We start from the raw sequence: 21,379 nt of genomic DNA, 5'->3' as shown, positions 1-21,379 counted from the left end.
CAGCATTCTAGCTATCAGACATTCAACATATGGCATTAACTGTGAACTGGATATGTCGTAAAAAGTTCAAGTTGGAATACCTTCTTCAAAATACACCATGCAGATAATCATTCTCTTAATATGAGTATTGTGCAATAAAATAACTAAGCATTTGTGCCTTATGTTGGCCAAATAGCATTTTCATGCAGTCGCCTATATAAGTACTACCATTACAATACACTGCAATAATAATAATAAGCTGTTCAATAGTAGTGACACACCACAGTCAAACAGTACCAATATATGTAAACTGACAGAAAATATAAAGTACCCCAATAACAGGTATATACAATTTTTATACCAATAATGTCCATAATTGTTTAAATCCTTAGGTACCAAACCATCTCTGGTGCCCACCTTTAGCAGGGGCACATCCTGTGCAACTGCACAAATGGCACACTCCAAAAGTGGCTCTTGACTAATTTAAGCTATGGTTTTCAAACAGGGTTGTTTAATAATGTACAGTATATCTACTTATGAGTATGTCATTTACTTTGTTAATCTTTCAGGGTAATGCCCATCTTGCCAAGCAGAAATATGTTCTACTCCTTGTAGCTGAATCGAGAACCTTTTACAGCAATTCATAACAGTAACTCAGTTTTGCTACATACAGATAGACTCCTGATTTATAATGAAATATATTTGGTTTTACTGAAAGGAACATTTTCACAACTCGCAAGTTATCTTGAGTTATTGAAAGCATAGCTCGTGCTGGCTAAGATATGCAATAGAAGCAATGTGAACAGAATTCAGATAATCTGTACCAGGAGCAGTGAATCATTTTTACCACTTTCTATGGTCACATGAAAAGCAGAAAGTTCTTGTTTGTTCTATTGTGGAGAGCAATAATCCTTATGTATATCATATATTATATTTAGAGCATTATGACATTTACAAGAGATTCATTTGCTCTCCCTTTCCTTAAGAATAAAGATAAATTATTTTTACCCTGTTTAAAAAGCCTAGGTTTGGAGTCCAAAATCAGTAAATATAGAGAATCGGAAATTCTGAAAAATCATAGTGTGGATTTTGTACTTGCTTTATATATGACGAGTTCTCTCTTTTGTAAATTTTATATTATAATAACTCAAAATAAAAACAAGTTATTAGGCCTTCCCTCAGTCCTATGTAAGACCACAGATGATAAATTGCGATATGTAGAAAGTTGGAAGACTCATCATGCTCCACCTTCAAGTGTATATCATCTACTTTTCAGATTTGGATAAGGAGCAATAACATCTATAATTGTAAATAAATGTAATAATAATAATGAATTACACATTATTATAAAGGGGGACTGCGGACACAGCGTGCACTGCTACTAGCCATGGGTAATTACTAAATCTATCTTACTCTATACTCTACATGTCCATCGTTTGGTCCATTTAACTGTTTCCTGGACACACGCATATACCTCGGGATAAACATACTTTTTTCTACTGCCAAAGTCTCTTATACGCCATTGTGCTAGGTAATTGTTTATCTTGAACTCTGTCATACTGTGGCCAGAGTTCATTCTTTGAGACCCACAGTGTACTTTGGCATAGAGTATGTGTAAACCAGAGACACAATCTGCTACTGGAAATATATTCCCAGGATGGATTGGACATGCATGAACATTACAAAAATGTACTAAATATCTGTTACTACCCATGGAGTTTCCCTATCAGTGCCACTGACCGCTTCACCTCTGGGTCTACTGTAACTACCCCTGTGCCCTCATTTCTACTCCTTTGCCCAACTTTTCTATGCATTTTAATATGTATGTTTAAAATTCCAATAACATTTGTTTTGATTTTGACAAACTTTTTGTGGCAGTTAAATCAATGTTCTCCCTTTTATATGCATAATTATTAGAGTTGCTACTAAGCATGCAAATATTTGTTTTTTTATTGCATACTTAAGCCTATATCAGCAGCATGATTATTTGGCGTTTCTTCTTTCTATTATTATAAGTAGAAGCAGGAGAGGCACTTGTCTCCCTTTATGCCCCGGCGTGCTATATGAAAGTGTGGGCCCTAGCTGAGTATGTGGACTTGTGCTGTGAGGGCCTTATGCTCATATAGGTTGCAGGTAGCCAGTAGCGTGGGCTGGCCAGGACCATAGGTTCCACAGTTCAATAAAGGAAACCGGTATTTCAACATAGTCTTTATTGAATGAAAATTTGATAACGGGTTTGTACAAGGGATAGTGAGTACAAAGTCTTATGCTCATTTCCCCTAAAGCATACAGAATTCTCCTTCACACAGTATCCTGCCTCTGTATTCTACTCTAGGTCTAGTGAGGCAAACTATTTTCTCTACTCGCTAACCGGTTCCGTGTTATATTTCTTTCACTAATGATGTCCTGGATATACCACTCTGGACCCCCACTAGTGCCACAAAACTCAGCACTGTTTAGGCCTGCTACCTTAGTTTTTGCAAGCTCGGGGGTTTGTGACTTGTTGACCTTTCCACGGACCCTTCTCCAGATGACCACTGTGACTAGTCAGTCACTTCTCCTCAGGATCTTGCTATCCCTGTCCTTAGGCCTCCTTTTACTATATCTGATCATCCCACAGCAGAACTGCTCACATTACACTTTAAGCTCCTACTCAGGCTATCTACAGGAGAAGTATCTTGCTTTAATGCTAAGCCGATCCCACTGTGGGCTAGTTCCAATCATTCACTCTATCCTATTTTACCTTATGATTGTTAACTATACTTCAATCAACTTCCTATCCCTAGATTATTTATCTTATAATACTTATGTCCTTCACTATACACCCTATACCGTACATTACTAACATTACCTATCTTACATTATATACAATTCACTTGGTACAATATATATACAATGCGCAGGAAATAATACACACAATGTAATTGATGTCTTCAGGGGTAGGGACTCTGCAGCACAGTCCACCATCCATACAAAGACAGTAAATGGATTTTCTTTTTTTATGCCTCTGAATGAATTCTAGGTAATAAATAATAATACAATTCTTTGTTGCTCGCCCTCCCTTGCGACAGTGACGCCTCTCCTCTGCTGGTCATATCTTTGTTACCAGGCTGCAGTGGTGAAATCACAACTACAGTGCATGTGACCACTGCAGCCAATCATTAGGTTCAGCAGTGATCCAGAGGTAGTTGACAAAATACAGCTAAACCTAGTGATTGTAACAGCAAACAAAATGTTAAAATTTAACTTTTCCTAGTTCTACTTAATTAAAATACAACTATATAATTAGCCTGCGATATTTAGTTACAGCACCACCACAAATAGAATTTAAGATCATAAGGAAAAAATCACAGCAGAATTGTTAACAATAAAATGCTACAGTATGTTCTATATCATAGGTTAAATTGTATGAAGTGGACAGAAGCTTTAAGCAATCTGGATAAAAATGTGTTTATGCAATTTCCGCATGAAATGCAGTTTTTCTGGAAGCTGTGATCTCCGTGGTGTTGTACTTAGATAAAATTCTACTGCATCCCTATTTAACTCAAACTCTCACTACTGGTTAGATAGTAGTGTCCTGAAGACAATGCAGTTGGATTATCAAGAAAACGCTATCTGGACTAACTTACTCAAACCCCTGATGAGCATTCATAGATGCCTTTGGTCGCAGGGAAAAACATTGGGTGCTCCAAATTAGCTATTATATTAAGGTCCTGCTACATTTAGCGATGCACCAGCAATCCCGACAACAATATGACCTGTTCAGAATTGCTGGTACATCGCTAAATGGTCGCTAGTGAGCTGCCAAACAGGCAGATCTCACCAGTGACGTAGCAGCGGTCGGCGGTCGTTACTTACCTGTCAGACGGCAGCTCTGATGACGACTTCGTCCCGCATCCATGAGTCGCTCGTCGGCGCCAGCAGGAAGCCGACAACGAGAAATGGACCAGGACGATCTTGCGCGATCAGCGATATTCAGCGGGGGGGGCGGTCGGAGGTAAGTGTCACATGTAGCGATATCGCTGTTGTGTCACAAAATTGGTGATGCTTTAGTGATATTGCTATCAATATCTCTATGTGTAAAAGACCCTTAAGTCTGTAGGGGAACATTAGGAGGAATTTGTGTTAAGTAGGGGTATAATTATGATTTGTTTGAAGACAACATATTTAAAGTCATTTTGAGGGGTGTACATGACAGAAAATACCCAAAAGTGGCACCATTCTAAACACTAGACCCCTCAAGGTGCTCAAAACCACATTCAAGAAGTTTATTAACCCTTTAAGTGCTTCACAGGAACTAAAGCAATGTGGAAGGAAAAAATTAATATTTAACTTTTTTTGCAAAAAATTTACTTCAGAACCAATTTTTTTATTTTCACAAGTGTTAAAAGAGAAAATCAACCACAAAATTTGTTGTACAATTTCTCCTGAATACGCCGATACCCTATATGTGGGGGTAAACCACTATTTCAGCACACGGCAGAGGTCGCAAGGGATGGAGCGCCGTTTGACTTTTTCAGTGCAGAATTGGCTGGAATTGAGATCGGATGCCATGTTGCGTTCGGAGAGCCCTTAATGTGCCTAAACAATGGAAACCTCCAACAAGTGACCCCATTTTGGAAACTAGACCCATTAAGGAACTTATCTAGATGTGTGGTGAGCACTTTGAACCTCCCAGTGCTTCACAGAAGTTTATAACGTAGAGTCGTGAAAATAAAAAATCCATTTTTTTTCCACAAAAATGATCTTTTCGCCCCCAAATTTTTATTTTTACAAGGGTAACAGGAGAAATCATACCCGCACAGTTGTTATGCGATTTGTCCTGAGTACGCCGATACCCCATATGTGGGGGGGAACCACTGTTTGGGCGCATGGGAGAGCTCGGAAGGGAAGGAGTGCCATTTTGGAATGCAGACTTTGATGGAATGGTCTGCGGGCATCATGTTGCGCTTGCAGAGCCCCTGATGGGCCTAAACAGTGGAAACCCCCCACAAGTGACCCCATTTTGGAAATTAGACCCCCTTATGAACTTATCTAGATGTGTGGTGAGCACTTTGAACCCCCAAGCGCTTCACAAAAGTTTATAAACGCAGAGCCGTGAAAATAAAGTCTTTTTTTATTTCCACAAAAGTGATTTTTTAGACCCCAATTTTTAGACCCCCAAAGTTGGCAAATAGTGGAAACCCCTCAATTCTTGCTCCAACCCTAACCCCAACACACCCCTAACCCTAATCCCAACCCTAACCCTAATCCCAACCCTAATCCCTAATCCTAATTCTAACCCTAATTCTCGTTCGCCCTAACCCTAATTCTAACCCTAGTCGTGACCCGAGCCCTAACCCTAGCCCTAGCACAACCCTAACCCTAACCCTAGCCTAACCCTAGCCCTAACCCTAGTCCAACCCTAACCCTAGCCCAACCCTAACCCTAGCCCAACCCTAACCCTAACCCTAACCCTAACCCTAACCCTACCCTAACCCTAACCCTAGCCCTAACCCTACCCTAACCCTAACCCTAGCCCTAACCCTACCCTAACCCTAACCCTAGCCCTAACCCTACCCTAACCCTAACCATAACCCTAACCCTAATGGAAAACTGAAAAAAAAAATATTTTCTTTATTTCATTATATTGGCCTATATAAGGGAGTGATAAACGGGGGGGTTATGTACTATTTTTTTATTTTGATCACTATGATCGTTTATCATAGTGATCAAAATAATGAATGGAATCTGCCAGCCGGAGCCGGCAGATTCCCGGCGGGCGCACTGCGCATGCGCCCGCCATTTTCAAGATGGCGGCACCCATCGGAGGATGCCGGCGGGACGTGGGACCACCTGGAGGGGACGGAGGGCCACGGAGAGGTACCAGGGGGGATCGGGGACCCTATTTCTCTCTCCTCTGATGTGCGATCACATCAGAGGAGAGAGAAATTAAATGTAAAATCACGGCTTTTTTTTTTTGCGGTCACCGTTATAGGGTTAATAACGCCGATCGCAAAAGCGGGGGTCGGTAAGAACCGACCGATTCATGCCAGGGGTAGCCGAGACCCCAGAGAAAATCTGACACTGGGGGGCGCTATTCACTTAAATCACAGCGCCGTGAATTAACGGCGCTGTGGTTTTAGTACCCTTAATTACCGCCGTTAAAAGGCGTATCGGCGGTCGTTAAGGGGTTAAAGCAGACATGAGGGAAATTATATTTATTAATGTTTTTGTGTGGTATGACTATCTGGATTAAAGGGATTATCATTCAAAGTTTGAAGATTGCTATTTTTTAATTTTTGTCTAATTTGTAATATTCTTTATAAACACAAAGCATTTCAACCTAAATTTACCATTCTCATAAAGTATAATGTGTCACGAAAAACAGTCTCAAAATCACTGGGATATGTTGAAGCATTCCAGAGTTATTACCACATAAAGTGACAATGGTCAGATTTAAAAAATTTCGGCCTGTCACTAAGGTGTAAAATCAATAAATTCATAAAAATATATGAGAGCCAGTGAGCCTTACATCTATACCAGGAAAGATTTTTGAAAAATTATTAAACAGCATGTATGTAAGTACTTGGATAAGAACACAGTAATTAACCAGAGCCAGCATGGGTTTGTAGAAGACAAGTCATGTCAGATTAATCTAATTTCCTTCTATGATGGAATCACTCACTGGGTGGATCAGGGAAATGCAGTAGATATATCTCGACTTTAGCAAAGCATTTGATAAAGTATCTCATAAAGTCCTTATTGAAAAAATTACCATGTATGAGATTGATGAAACTATGGTTAGGTGTATTCAGAACTGGCACAGTGATACTACTGAAAGAGTGGTAATAAATGATTGCACATCTAATTGGAAGAGTGTTTCAAGTTGGGTACCACAAGGCTCTTTTCTGGCTCCAGTGTTTTTATAAATGATCTAGATAAGGGATTGAGAACTAAAGGTAAACTAATCAAATTTACAGATGATGCAAAGCTATGATGGGTAGCTAACACCAAAGAAAACAGAGAAAGGATTCTGAAGGATCTAGATAAGCTTGAACAATGTCCAGTGACTAATTGAATAGTATTTAATAGGGAGAAATGCAATATTCTACATCTGGGCAATAAAAATGAAAATTACATCTATAGAATTGGATGAATGGAACTAAGCAACAGCACTTGTGAAAACGACTTGGGCATACTAATAGATCACAGACTGAACATGAGTCAACAGTGTGATGCAGCAGCAAAAAAGGCAAACACAATTCTCGGATGTATTAAGAGAAACAGAGTCTAGATCACGTGAAGTAATTATCCCCCTCTAAAAAATATTACTATTGCGCTTGGAGTCACCGTAAAATAAAATGGAAAAACAAATATATGAGCCAGTAATGAATAACCAAATTAGGACAAACAGTATAGTTAACACAAAACTAGTCATATAAATCCCTTTGGATCTTGTCTCCTATTGCAGTAGGGGTTAAACTACTACCATTTTACGGTGACTCCAAGCGCAATAGTAATATTTTTTAGTTCTATTGATTTTATTCTGACACCGACGGTGACTGGTGTATTTTACATATGCTGCTTGAGTCCGTGTGTATACTTGAGTGCCACTGATTGTTTGCATTATTATCTGTATTTTAGTCACTTTGTCAGCAGGCTGCTTGGTATTTTTACTATAGAATTTTTTCAGTATGGGAGATCTTATGGCAGACCGTACAGATCGTTTAACAAATATACAGAGGGTTTTTTTTATCGCGCTCAGGCTCAAGCCCCACGAAATCCCAGGAAAGACGGTATTGATAAATTAAAAGAATCTCTCAAAACCTTAGAAAATTTATTGATTAAGGAGATGAGAGATCTCTGGCAGGTGGCCACTCTTGAATGCTATTTGGCCTATGATTGTATTCCCAAGGGCTTGGTGGTACATAAAACCCTTTCTGGTGATATTGGTGATGAGACTGTATTAACCGAGTGGAATATGATGTTCAAAGATTTTTCCAGAAAAGTGGTGGGCTTTATTATAGAAAAAAGGAAAAAACAACTTTTAGATAGCAAACAGAAAATATCCAAGCTATTTGATATAATTAAACCTTTTGAAAACCACCCTGAAATTATCTTGTTATCTAATAGTATTCACAATAGAATTATGAATAAAGAAATAGAAATTATTAGTAAAAAACAGAAAAAATTTGGAAGGGATGCAATCCTAGAAAATATTCTCCAAAATAATTAATGTTCTGAACCAGTATATGAGGTTATCGATGAGGTCAATATTAGTCAGTCTAATAGTACTATATCCACTGACAGGTTTTCTACTCATCCAGTTGCAGATGATGATTTACCATCTTCCCCTCCCGCTTCTCCACTAAGGGAAAATATTGATTCAGTATCTGAGTCAAATAATTTTAACAGACCATTAAATAAGTCCCCCATGATTTCAACTAAGGACACTCAACCTGCCAGTATATCTTCAATCATCACTCATAATCGTTATCAGGCATTGGATCTAATAGAAAATTCTCCGTCCACTTCCACAATGAAACCTCTAGCCCTACTCTGATAAGATCAAATAGACCAGATAGAAGTGGCCCTACTATTATTAGAACAACAACAAAAAAAATCACTAAAAAAAATTGTTTTCAGGTGGCCCCAAAAAAAGACACAAGAGGGGTTGCCATGGGGGGGAAGTTCTCCAAAAAGAATTTAATAACCAACAAACCTGATATGCAATCCATTTTCAATCTAAGCACATATACTTTGAGTCAGAATGAAATTTCATTATTAAACAAAGGCCTTAATTATGCCCCGGCATGTTGATTCAACAAATTCCAAGCTTTTATTGTGTATTAAATTGTTCATGCGAAAATTAGCCATAAAAAAACATTTCATGAAGAATCCAATAAAAGAGAACACGGATAGTGGTGATATTTTTGTACATACTGGATTGCGGAATAAATCCAATTTCCATCCTTTAAATGAATATTCCAAATCCATGGACACGTTTCAAAGTAAGTACATTCGCAAAGTCAGTAAAAAAAGGTGTTTAAAATATAAATTTAATCTTACATTACCTGAGCGTAAGGCCATTAGATCCCTTCAGGATAATAATGGAATTGTCATTCGGCCAGCCGACAAAGGGGGCTGCAGAGTAATCTTAGATGAAAAGAAATATCACGAAGAAGCTATACGTTTATTAAGTGATTCTCGCACCTATAGCAAACTCACTAATGATCCTACTGATAGATTTTTGGCCGAATTAAAAGAACTTTTAGGTAAGGGTTTTAATGAAAGAATAATAAATAAAAGTGAGCTTGATTTTATTTACACCAGGCACCCAAGGACAGCTATGTTCTATTATTTACCAAAAATCCATAAGGATCCAGCAAACCCACCAGGCCGCCCAATCATTTCTGGAATACAATGTCTCACAGCCAATTTATCCAAATATATTGATTGCCATTTACAAAAAATGGTTTGTAAGCTACCAGCCTACTTGAAGGATACCTCTCATATATTAAAAATCTTAGATGATATAAACTGACAGGACCATTATATCATGGGGACTCTGGATATTGCTTCCCTTTACACTGTCATCCAACATGAATAGGGTTGCAATTCAGCCACACATTTTTTAACCAAGCACATTTTATTACCAGAAGGACAAACTGAGTTTTTAAAAAATTGTATGTCTTTTATACTTACTTACAATTATTTTAAATATGAGATGCACTACTACTCCTAGCAGTGGGGTACTGCTATGGGTACCAGGTTCGTGCCCAGCTATGCTAACCTATATGTGGGTAGATGGGAAGAGGAGACCATCTATCCCACAGGAGGGCTGCTCGCGGGCCTGGTACTCTGGCAACGGTTCATTGATGATGTAATTTTTATTTGGTCAGGGGGTCAAAAGGAGCTTGAATATTTTTTAATGGATTTAAATAAAAATGAATTTTTTTTTTAAACTTTTCCTCTACTATTAGCTCCAATACTGTTAATTTTTTAGACCTGACCATTTTTATTGAAGACAACAAAATTGAAACACATACTTTCAAAAATCCACGGATTCCAATAGCTTTATCCCCATAGACAGTTGCCACCTTCCAAGCTGGCTATTAAACGTACCAAAAAGCCAATTTACTAGGATTCGCCGCAATTGCTCAAAAGTGCAGGGTTTTGACTTGGAAGCAGGTATTCTTAAAAAACAATTTTTAGAAAAGGGCTACAATGAGGATCTGCTGGAGGAAGCCAAATGTTTAGTGAGAGATAAATCAGTAAAAACTCTTTTAGGAACTGATTCCTCTGATATGGGTAGTACTACCAGTGAACCTTTACATAAAACTTATGAAGATTTTTTTCCCATTATTTCAGAATATAATTCAAATTCCCATATTTTAACTAAAATAGTTAAAAAACACTGGAATCTTTTCAGGGGGGACAAAATTTTGGAAGCAATTATCCCACAAGGCCCAAGATTTGTATACAGAAAGGCACGTAATGTAAAGAGCATTATTGCTCATAGCGTGCCCTCAAACTGTATAAAAAAATCCGTCTTACATTTTTTAGAAAACCTAAAAGGTTTTTTCCTTGCAGAAATTGTTGTATTTGCTGACAAACAAAAACTGCCAAACAAACAATTGGGGTAGAAGGCAATAAGGAATATGCTATTGAGGACTGTATTACTTGCACCACAGAGTGTAATTTTTATGATAAAATGTCCCTGCAAAAAATCTATGTAGGGCGCACCAAATGGCCATTAAAAACAAGGATTAGTGAACACATCCGGAACATAAAAAAGATATTCATGGGCCATCCTCTATCAAGCCATTTTGCAAAACATCATGAAGGATCAATGTCAAACATGTCAGTTATAGGTTTAGAACTTGTTCATAAATGGGCACGTAAATGAGACCATATAAAACTCATCTCCCGTGCCGAATCATGCTGGATCTTTATGCTTGACACTCTCATCCCTAAAGGGTTAAACAGCGAGATTGAACTATTTGGTTTCCACTAAGGATCATAAGCAGCTTGACCTTTTTTTTTGTAATTTACATAATTATAGCAGGTGTGTATATATATTGCCAAGATCGCCAGTGGGACAATAACCCTGAGGAAGGATACAGGAGTCTCTGAAACGCGTCGGATAGCTTTTTTGGTCCATATCGTGATCCATAGCGGCTGCAGCCCAGCACATCACGTGCCTCTGATGTCACACAGGTCCTGTGCTGATGAGCACAGCGTGGCGGTCGGGCAAAGCCTTCAGCATGCACAACTTTTTTCAGCCTGCATATAGAGCTTGCTGACGCCAGCTGGGGCAGCACCGCTACCGTGAGTATTGCAAGCGATAAGGAGAAAGGAATCATTTGGTTATTTAACAGAGGAGTGATATAGATCCTGAAAAGACCTGTGGAACCTGTAACTTGGAATCAGCGGCGGCTTCATTCAAGTCTGTAGCCGCCTACTTCACTTGTGGCAGCCTCAACCCTTACTACTGGAGGAGGTAACTTTGATCCATGTGCAATATCTGTTACTGGGCACCTTGATTTCAGACTGAGTTCATTTCTTTTCTTTTTTTTTCTTGTGGTAGTTTAACCCCTACTGCAGTAGGAGACAGGATCTATGTGCAATATCTGTTACTGGGCACCTTGATTCCAGACTGAGTTCATTCCTTTCTTTGCGTGGTAGTTTAACCCCTACTGCAACAGGAGACAAGATCAAAAGGGATTTATATGACTAGTTTTGTGCTAACTATACTGTTTGTCCTAATTTGGTTATTCATTACTGGCTCATATATTTGTTTTTCCATTTTATTTTACGGTGACTACAAGCACAATAGTAATATTTTTTAGTTCTATTGATTTTATTCTGACACCGACGGTGACTGGTGTATTTTACATATGCTGCTGGAGTCCATGTGTATACTTGAGCGCCACTGATTGTTTGCATAATTATCCCCCTCTACTCCTCTTTGGTCAGACATCATCTGGAATACTGTGTGCAGTTCAGGACACCATATTTTAAAGAAAATATTGAAAAACTGGAGCAAGTACAGAGAAGAGCTACCAGGGTGGTGAATAGACTGCAAAATATGTCCTACGAGTTATCGTTAAAGGATCTGGGAATGTTTAGCTTGCAAAAAAGAAGTCTAAGAGGAATCTAAATAGATGTCTACAAATATCTGAAGGGATGTCACAGTATATAGAGATCATCCTTTTCTCATTTGCACATGGAAACATGAGAAGCAATGGGATGAAACTGAAAGGGAGAAGATACAGATTAGATATTAGAGAAAACTTTTTGACAGTGAGAGTGATCAATGAGTGGAACAGGCTGCCAAGAGAGGTGGAGAGTTCTCCTTCAATGGAAGTCTTCAAACAGAGGCTGGACAGTCATCTGTCTGAAATTATTTAGTGAATCCTGCTCTGCATGGAGCAGTGGGGCTTGGACACAATAACATTTGAGGATATTTTTACTATAAGCAGATCATGTTTTTGATGCAGGGTTCCACAAGTCGCATGAATATCTTAGTCTAGACTTAGACTAATGTTATTCAATGGGGCAGCGCTGATAACTGATTTTTTTCACTGACCGAATCTGTCAGTTAAAAAAATGGCAGCATGCTGCGATTTCATTCTGAAATTGGATACAACGCAACCCTTTAAGTCTATGGGTGCACGGAAATCATTGGACAGCACACAGATAACATCCAATATCCACAGACTCACAGAATGGAGAAGATGGAGAAATTTTGTGCTCCATCTTCTCCAAGAGAATCGGATCACTCTAAGCTGACACTCAGCTCAAACTCTGATCACAGTTTGGTCGGAGTGTCATTAGCATAATCAATCAAATTCGGATGAGGGAATATTTGGTCTTGTGACCCTGGCCTAAACATGGTGCTTCTAATTAAAATATTAAAATATACCTGGTGCCTGCTGACATAGAGTATCATTGTAATGCATAGATGCCAGTGGTAATCAGTACAATTTTAATTCAAATTGATTTCTATTGACTGACTGCAGGTATAATTGTCTTATTATGTATTATTGTGGAGCCCCTGCTGTGGTAATCGCTGCCATTTTGTACATGATTCAACACCTGCATATCAAGTGAAATGATTTGTGAAAGTGGTAAATGAATAGTTATATGTAGAAAATTTAGAATTTTACACAAGCACAAGTGAATTATTAGATATCTCCTCTATATAAACCATGGTATGACTAGAAAGGATGCAAGACACAGAAGAACAAAAGCTATTATGCATTGCTTATATAGCGCTATCATATTCCACAGCGCTTTACATACATTATTATTGCTGTCCCCAATGGGGCTCACAATCTAAATTTAATCACTATCAAAATGTCTTGGAATGTGGGAGGAAACCCACACAAACACGGAGAGAACATACAAACTTCTTTGAACCCTGAACCCCAGCGCTGCAGGCCATCGATGCTAACCACTGAGCTAGTACTCTGACATTGAAGTTCATTGGCGCTCCGGGAAATGTTTGCATAAAGTTTGTTATTCCCTTACATAAATACTATCCATTCATTCTAAGTACTACTCACCAAAATATGTATTTAACTCTTTTCCCAGAAAAGCTGAATTTAGCACTTACACTTGTAAGGAGAGCTTTAAACTAGAACAACATGGGAAGGGAAGCAAAAGACCAGAAAAAGCCTTACACCTGACAAATGGTATTGAGAACTCTGCTATTAGAAGTGGAAAGGAAGAACATAGACAAAAGAATCTAATTAATAAAAATATTGGAGAAAGAGAAACCAATCACAAACTAAAATGTTTCTATACTAATGCACAAAGCATGGGCAACAAACAAGGAGAACTGGAACTACTAACACAGGAAAAGAAATATGATGTCATCGGAATCACTGAAACTTGGTGGGACAATACACATGATTGGAATACAAGACTAGAAGGATACAACTTATTTGCAAGAAACAGACATGATAAACGAGGAGGGGGTGTCGCATTGTATGTTAGAAATGCGTATATCTGCACAGAGATTGAAGCTTCAGTGACCGGGAGTTCTGTGGAAACTGTTTGGGTAAGAATACAAGGACAGAACAATGGAAAGGACACCATTGTAGGCATTTACTACAGGCCGCCTGTGCAAGCTGAAGATATGGATGAACTCTTTATGCATCAAATGGCCAAGTTCTCCAAAAAATATGACATAGTTGTCATGGGAGATTTCAACTATCCAGACATTTGTTGGGAATCTCTCTCAGGCAAAACTAACAGGTCAAGGAAATTCTTATCCTCTCTTGCTGACAACTTTATCTTCCAAAAGGTAGGGGAGAAAACAAGGGGAACTGCTACCTTGGATCTAATCCTTATAAACAGGGAGGAAATGGTTGAGGAGGTAAAAGTGGCTGGGACCTTAGGAGGTAGCGACCATGCTATTTTAGAATTTTGGATAACTAGAGGAGGAAGACCTGTGAAGACTCAGACGTCAAGGTTAGATTTCAGAAAGGCAGATTTTAAGGGATTCAGAAAGAGAATTGGAGGGATCCAATGGCTGGATATCCTTAAAGACAAAAATGTCCAGGAAGGATGGGAAATCTTGAAAAATGAAATTCTCAAAGCACAGTTGTTAACAATTCCGAAAAGAGGGAAGAATAGGAAGCATTTAAGGAAACCAGGATGGATGAACACAGAACTTAAGCACATGCTAAAAAGGAAGAAAGAAATGTTTATAAAATGGAAAGAGGGAGGCATATCTAAAGAAGAATATAATGCTGTCTGCAGAACCTGCAGGGCACAAATCAGATTATCTAAATCTGAAAATGAATTGAGGCTTGCAAGAGATGTCAAAAGCAATAATAAAGGATTTTGGGGATATGTCAAAAGTAAAAGAAAAGTCAAAGATGCTATAGGATTTTTACAGGATGAAAATGATGAAATGGTAAGACAGGATGTTGAGAAGGCTGAACTTTTAAATTCCTATTTTGCATCTGTTTTCTCTCAGAAAGGAAATGTAACATCAACTGTTCTTCACTGTCCTATTAAGGGAATAGAAGAATCCAGGATATCTATAAACAGAAAGATAGTGAGGAAACACTTAGCTAACCTAAATGAATTCAAGTCTCCAGGTCCAGATGAATTACACCCCAGAGTACTGAAGGAGATAGCAGAAGAAATTTTTGAACCCCTCTCCATAATCTTTGAAAATTCTTGGAGAACAGGAGAAGTGCCAGAAGACTGGAGAAGAGCAAATGTAGTTCCTATCTTCAAAAAGGGGAAGAAGGTGGACCCAGGCAACTATAGGCCGGTGAGTCTGACTTCTATACCAGGAAAGATCTTTGAACAAATTATTAAACAACATGTATGTCAATACCTGGATAAGAATGAAGTGATTAAACAGAGTCAGCATGGGTTTGTAACTAATAAGTCTTGTCAGACTAACTTAATTTCCTTCTACGACGGTATCACTGATTGGGTGGATCAAGGAAATGCTGTAGATATAGTATATCTTGACTTCAGCAAAGCATTTGACAAAATCTCTCATACAATCCTTATTGAAAAAATGACTAAGTATGGAATGGACAAGGCAACTGTTAGGTGGATTCATAACTGGCTTAGTGATCGGACCCAAAGAGTGGTCGTAAATGGCTGCACATCCAGTTGGAAGAATGTCTCAAGTGGGGTACCACAGGGCTCTGTCCTGGGCCCTGTATTGTTCAACATCTTTATCAACGATTTAGATATAGGAATTGAGGGTAAATTGATTAAATTTGCTGATGACACTAAGCTAGGAGGGATAGCTAATACTAGAGAAGAGAGAGAGAGGATTCAAAAAGATTTAAATAAACTGGAGAAGTGGGCAGCAACTAACAGAATGGTTTTTAACAGGGAGAAATGCAAAGTACTACATCTGGGCAATAAAAATGAAAAAAGCATATACAGAATGGGAGGAATAGGGCTAAGTGACAGCACATGTGAAAAAGACTTGGGTATACTAATAGATCACAGACTGAATATGAGTCAACAGTGTGATGCAGCAGCAAAAAAGGCAAATGCAATTCTAGGATGTATTAACAGAAGCATACAGTCTAGATCACGTGAAGTCATTATTTCCCTCTACTCCTCTTTGATCAGACCTCATCTGGAATATTGTGTCCAGTTTTGGGCACCACATTTTAAAAAAGACATCAACAAACTGGAGCAAGTTCAGAAAAGAGCGACCAGAATGGTGACCGGTCTGCAAACCCTGTCTTATGAGGAAAGGTTGCAGGATTTGGTAATGTTTAGTTTGCAAAAGAGAAGACTGAGAGGAGACTTAATAGCTGTCTACAAATATCTAAAGGGCTGTCACATTGTAGAAGGATCAACTTTATTCTCATTTGCACAAGGAAAGACTAGAAGCAATGGGATGAAACTGAATGGGAGGAGACACAGATTAGATATTAGAAAAAACTTTTTGACAGTTAGAGTGATCAATGAGTGGAACAGGCTGCCACGAGAAGTGGTGAGTTCTCCTTCAATGGAAGTCTTCAAACAGAGGCTGGACAGACATCTGACTGGGATGATTTAGCGAATCCTGCTTTGAGCAGGGGGTTGGACCAGATGGCCCAGGAAGTCCCTTCCAGCTCTATGATTCTATGATTCTATGATTCTAAGACATTAAAAATAATCTGCTTCCATCACATTTTTTTGGTATTAATAAGAGAAGATAATAATTGTGATAATACCCCTTCTAATAAAAGACAAATATAGCAAATTGTTATGCATCATTTTACTAGCGAGACATGAAAACTTCCAAATAAAATATGCCACTAAGATACATCTAGATATAGAGATATTATCATATGTGTCCAAACAATCAGTTAATGGCAACTCACATCAACTAAATATCTAAAGCCCTGGTGCAAATACATCCAAGGAAATGAAGAGATCTATAAAAAAAATAATTAAATATGTAGTTTTATTTCTATATACTGTAGATAGAACAAAGAGAACAATTATTTTTAAAATGCAGCTAAAGAGTCAACTTAATTTACATTTTTTACCCCAATAAGTGAATAGTACAGACATCAATACCATAGATGGCAAGAAGAAGAAACAAAGCAATTTTGGAACAAATCAAGCCAGACATGTCACACAAAACAAGGATTGCCAATCTATGACTCACCTACTTTAGACACATTATACAACACATCATACAAAAACAGCAATCACTAGAGAAGGACATCATGGTCTGAATAGAAGGAACAAGGCAAAGAGGAAGACGAGCAGCCCGATGGTTTGATACAATCAAGATAATGGTGGAGAAGACCATGGTTGACCTATCTAGGCATGCACAAGATCTATCTTCCTACAGAGAGTTCATCCATAATAATAATAACAAAGGAAAAGAAAAAACTTTGTAATATATCTTACTACAGGAATCTAATTCTTTCTCCTGCTGAACTGATCATTCATTCGCAAAAATTTCAGTTCATGAGTAAAATTTGTCTTGACGTAACTATTACTATAATAGGAGATGAGATGTTGATGAGAAGCTGTTGCTCAAAAAAATTCTATGGAAAAATGTAACTGTCATTTCAGAAGAACTTGCAGCAGAATATCTTTGTCTGCCCCTAGCGCTTCTCTCCTCTCATCCCCTCCCCATTCCATGGAATTTTAAAAGCACTAACTGTCACCTCATACCTCAGTAATGGGAAAATCTGTCTTTAATGAATACAGATTTTACTCATGTTTGAAAGATCAATCCAGGAAGTAAAAAAAGCAAATTTCTATGATCACATAAATTACAAATTTGCTTATTTTCATGTGAACTATTGACTTGTGAAATAAAGATTATCATGATGGTTACTCTTTAAGCTCCAGTCACTTCTGACCATTCTGCCCCATTGGAGAAGCTGAAAATTTCCAGAAAATAAAGAATAATAGGTAGCTCTGTTTATCAATTTTAAGGCAGCAATTTTAAATAAATGGTAGCCTTATATTGCTCTTCATAAATCTCCATTCTTTATACTTGACGGGAGTGAATGTAAAGTGGGCATCTACTGGTTATGACATGTCACTAACCTTAACCTCTGTGTCGCAATTCTGGTATTTTTCTTTGTGAGAATGTCAGGCAACAGAGAACAATCACAATGATATATTCATTATACAAGTTCTGCCAATAAAACAGCAGGTGCTTTGTCACAGTGAAGCAACACTCTCTTTATAACAAGTGAGGTGCATATGCTGGAAGAATCATGAGGTGGAACTGGCTTTATTTGTAGCTGAACTCCCACGTAGAAAATCTCTGTGTAGCTGTCTCATTAGTCAATGCTTGGGAAATTTTATTCTTTCATTATGTAAAATCACTGCCAAATTTCTTAATAGTTTTATCATTTATTATTGGCTATGTCTTAATTTCTATTTCAGTCTTTAAGAATATAAATACAGTTTTCATTTGCCGCTCAGAACCATGTGAAGAAATCCATGGTTAATTACTTTATTGGTTTAATTTAATTTTATAATTTTTCACCAGATGTTCATGGCATCCATTATGTTCCTCATTATAATATCATGTGTATAATTAAAAATGCCCAGTTCACAATTACTCGATAAAGGGTTTATCATGACTCAAGACATGTTTGCATATCTCTAAGATATGCCATCACATTATAATTAGCGATGGTGTCATGGAAAGGGGCAAAAAGATTCCCACTAATTGCTAAAAGGTAGGGGAGTGGTTTGGTTAATTTAAATTGACACTCTACCTTGGGTCTGGAAAGTGACAATACATTTCTCATGTACAGTCACTCTACCTTATTCCCGGCTTACCTCTAATTGGCTTCTTTGCTCAGATTGGTTTTCCATTCCTAATGCTTCAAAGATGGCTGCCTCAGGGACATGTCTCTGTATCTGGTCACCAAAATTTTTGTCTCTTTGTAAACTTTTTGGAAAGTGTAGTTAATTTTTAAACTAAATACTACTACTGCTACAAAACCAAAGAAAGAAGCCAAAGCATATGTTTGTATACATGCAACATATAAGACCATGTTCACACTGTGGCCATTTAAAGGAGAAAACCTAGACGCAATAGAATAGAAACAAATGAGCATATACTGTAAGTATATAAGTAAGTAAGTAAGTAGTGATAGTATGTATAAATAACATAGGGTACTTAATAAACACTGTTTTTGATTTAAAAAAGTGTCAAAACAATCCCACCACGACAAGGTGTACCCCAATCAAAATGGTCAGACGGCTTCACTGCTAATACTACTAATATACTACAACTGCCAGTGCTACTATACTATTATTACTATTAATATACTGTATACATTATTTGATGTTGAATTTACGTGCCATACTGTAGATCTTTTAAATTTTTTTTGTAGGTATATGAAGGTTTGGTAAGCTGAAAAACTTCAGTAATAGAATACAAATTTGCAGAAAATATGGAACATTTTTTCATCCTGCATTTCAGCAGAGAAAATGATGTTTGTGGTACTTGGTATAATTGAATATCCAGCAATAAAAAATGCACCCAAAGCTACATAAACACCATAAAGTAGGTGTTTCTATGGTTGTACTCTAGTCTAAGGTATTAATTCTTCTAAAAGTAGAAAAAGAAAAAAAATACAACATAAAAATTTACAGAAATTTAACCCCTTAAGCCCCAAGGGTGGTTTGCACGTTAATGACCGGGCCATTTTTTACAATTCTGACCACTGTCCCTTTATGAGGTAATAACTCTGAAACGCTTCCATGGATCCCGGTGATTCTGACTTTGTTTTCTCGTGACATATTGTACTTCATGTTAGTGGCAAAATTTCATTCAAATAACTTGCGTTTATTTGTGAAAAAAATGGAAATTTGGCAAAAATTTTGAAAGTTTTGCAAATTTCCAACTTTGAATTCTTATGCCCTTAAATCACAGAGATATGGCACACAAAAAACTTGATAAGTAACATTTGCCACATGTTTACTTTACATCAGCACAATTTTGGAACCAAAATTTTTTTTAGTAATAGAATGACACACTGGCGCTAGTCCACTTGGCCCGGAAGGAAAAAAATGGGGTGTTCCCAGATGCTGCTGGTGATTGACAGGTTCTGTGCTAATACCTGCTAAAAAGAGACAAGCTTAAAATAGATGTTACACCGCACTATACTGGGAAAGACAAGGGTTAATATTGGACTACTCACTTGATATTGTATAGAAAAAACAAGATGTCCTGGCGGCTGATTGCATGGTCTTGGAAATATGGATGGCTGGCGCAAAAAAATGGGATGAATAAATGAATAAATAAATAAATGAATAAATAAATAAAGCCTATTTGTTTTGTTTTAGAAAATAAGCTACTCACTTGTTAGTGTATAGGAAAAACGTAATGTCATAAGGCTGATCGCTTTGTCTTGAAAAATGTAAGTAGCTGCAAAAAAGGGAATGAATGAATAAACAAGTAGAGTATGCTTATCTTACAAAAAGGGGGGGCAAACCTCTTAAGGGTTAAAAGAGATTCTGCTAAACTTACTTATTAATGAATCCGACCATGAGTGCATCCAACCTTGGAACTGTTACTGGGATATTGGCTGGCACATGTCCCCTAATCCTGGTTTAAATATAATTACTAATAAAAAATATATATATCAGATAAAAGGCCAAAAGGTACCACGGAATAATGATTGATGGTTCAGATGGAGGCTGAGGCTAACCTTGCCAAATGCTAGTGGCTGAATATTCTTAGATAAAACAAGAGTACCTGGTACTAGGCTGTTATATGCAGAGGCAGACCTGTGACATAGATGAGGGTTAGAGGAGGCTTGTGCTCGCTGGTAAAGTGCAGGGAGGGGTGGCACTTACTTGGAAGCTGGTGATCGGTGGTGCAGTCAAGCGTGCTAGATTGGGCGGGTGATGGCTGCTGCTGCTGGGCAGTGAAGCAGTGCGGATCGCCGCTACCTCGCGTGCTCCGGCCGTGAGCGACGCTGAGGAGGTTGGCGAGTGGTGGGGGCAGGGTGTTGCGTGACGTCACACTGGGAAAGGACGGTGGCTTGCTAGTGGCACAAAACCAACGCGTTTCGAGAGATGACTTCTCTCTTCATCAGGGTTGACGAGATGAAGAGAGAAGTCATCTCTCGAAACGCATTGGTTTTGTGCCACTAGCAAGCCACCGTCCTTTCCCAGTGAGACGTCACGCTACACCCTGCCCTCACCAATCGCCGACCTCCTCAGCGTCGCTCACGACCGGAGCACGCGAGGTAGCGGCGATCCGCACTGCTTCACTGCCCAGCAGCAGCGGCCATCACCCGCCCAATCTAGCACGTTTGACTGCACCACCGATCACCAGCTTCCAAGTAAGTGCTACCCCTCCCTGCACTTTACCAGCGAGCACAAGCCTCCTCTAACCCTCATCTATGTTACAGGTCTGCCTCTGCATATAACAGCCTAGTAC

At 38.3% G+C, this 21,379-nt stretch overlaps 1 protein-coding gene across 1 annotated transcript in view; it reads left to right on the top strand.

The window, feature by feature from the left end:
* Positions 1-21,379, top strand: part of HS6ST3 (heparan sulfate 6-O-sulfotransferase 3) — a 1,172,281-nt gene that overhangs the window by 298,071 nt on the left and 852,831 nt on the right. The gene's annotated exons all lie outside the window — the stretch shown is intronic.

This window comes from Dendrobates tinctorius, unplaced genomic scaffold, assembly GCF_039654945.1.
Source record: "Dendrobates tinctorius isolate UK_male_01 unplaced genomic scaffold, ASM3965494v1 ptg000026l, whole genome shotgun sequence".
Taxonomy (NCBI): domain Eukaryota; kingdom Metazoa; phylum Chordata; class Amphibia; order Anura; family Dendrobatidae; genus Dendrobates; species Dendrobates tinctorius.
Note: the sequence above shows the minus strand (reverse complement) of the source record. Positions and strands in the feature narration are given on the sequence as shown.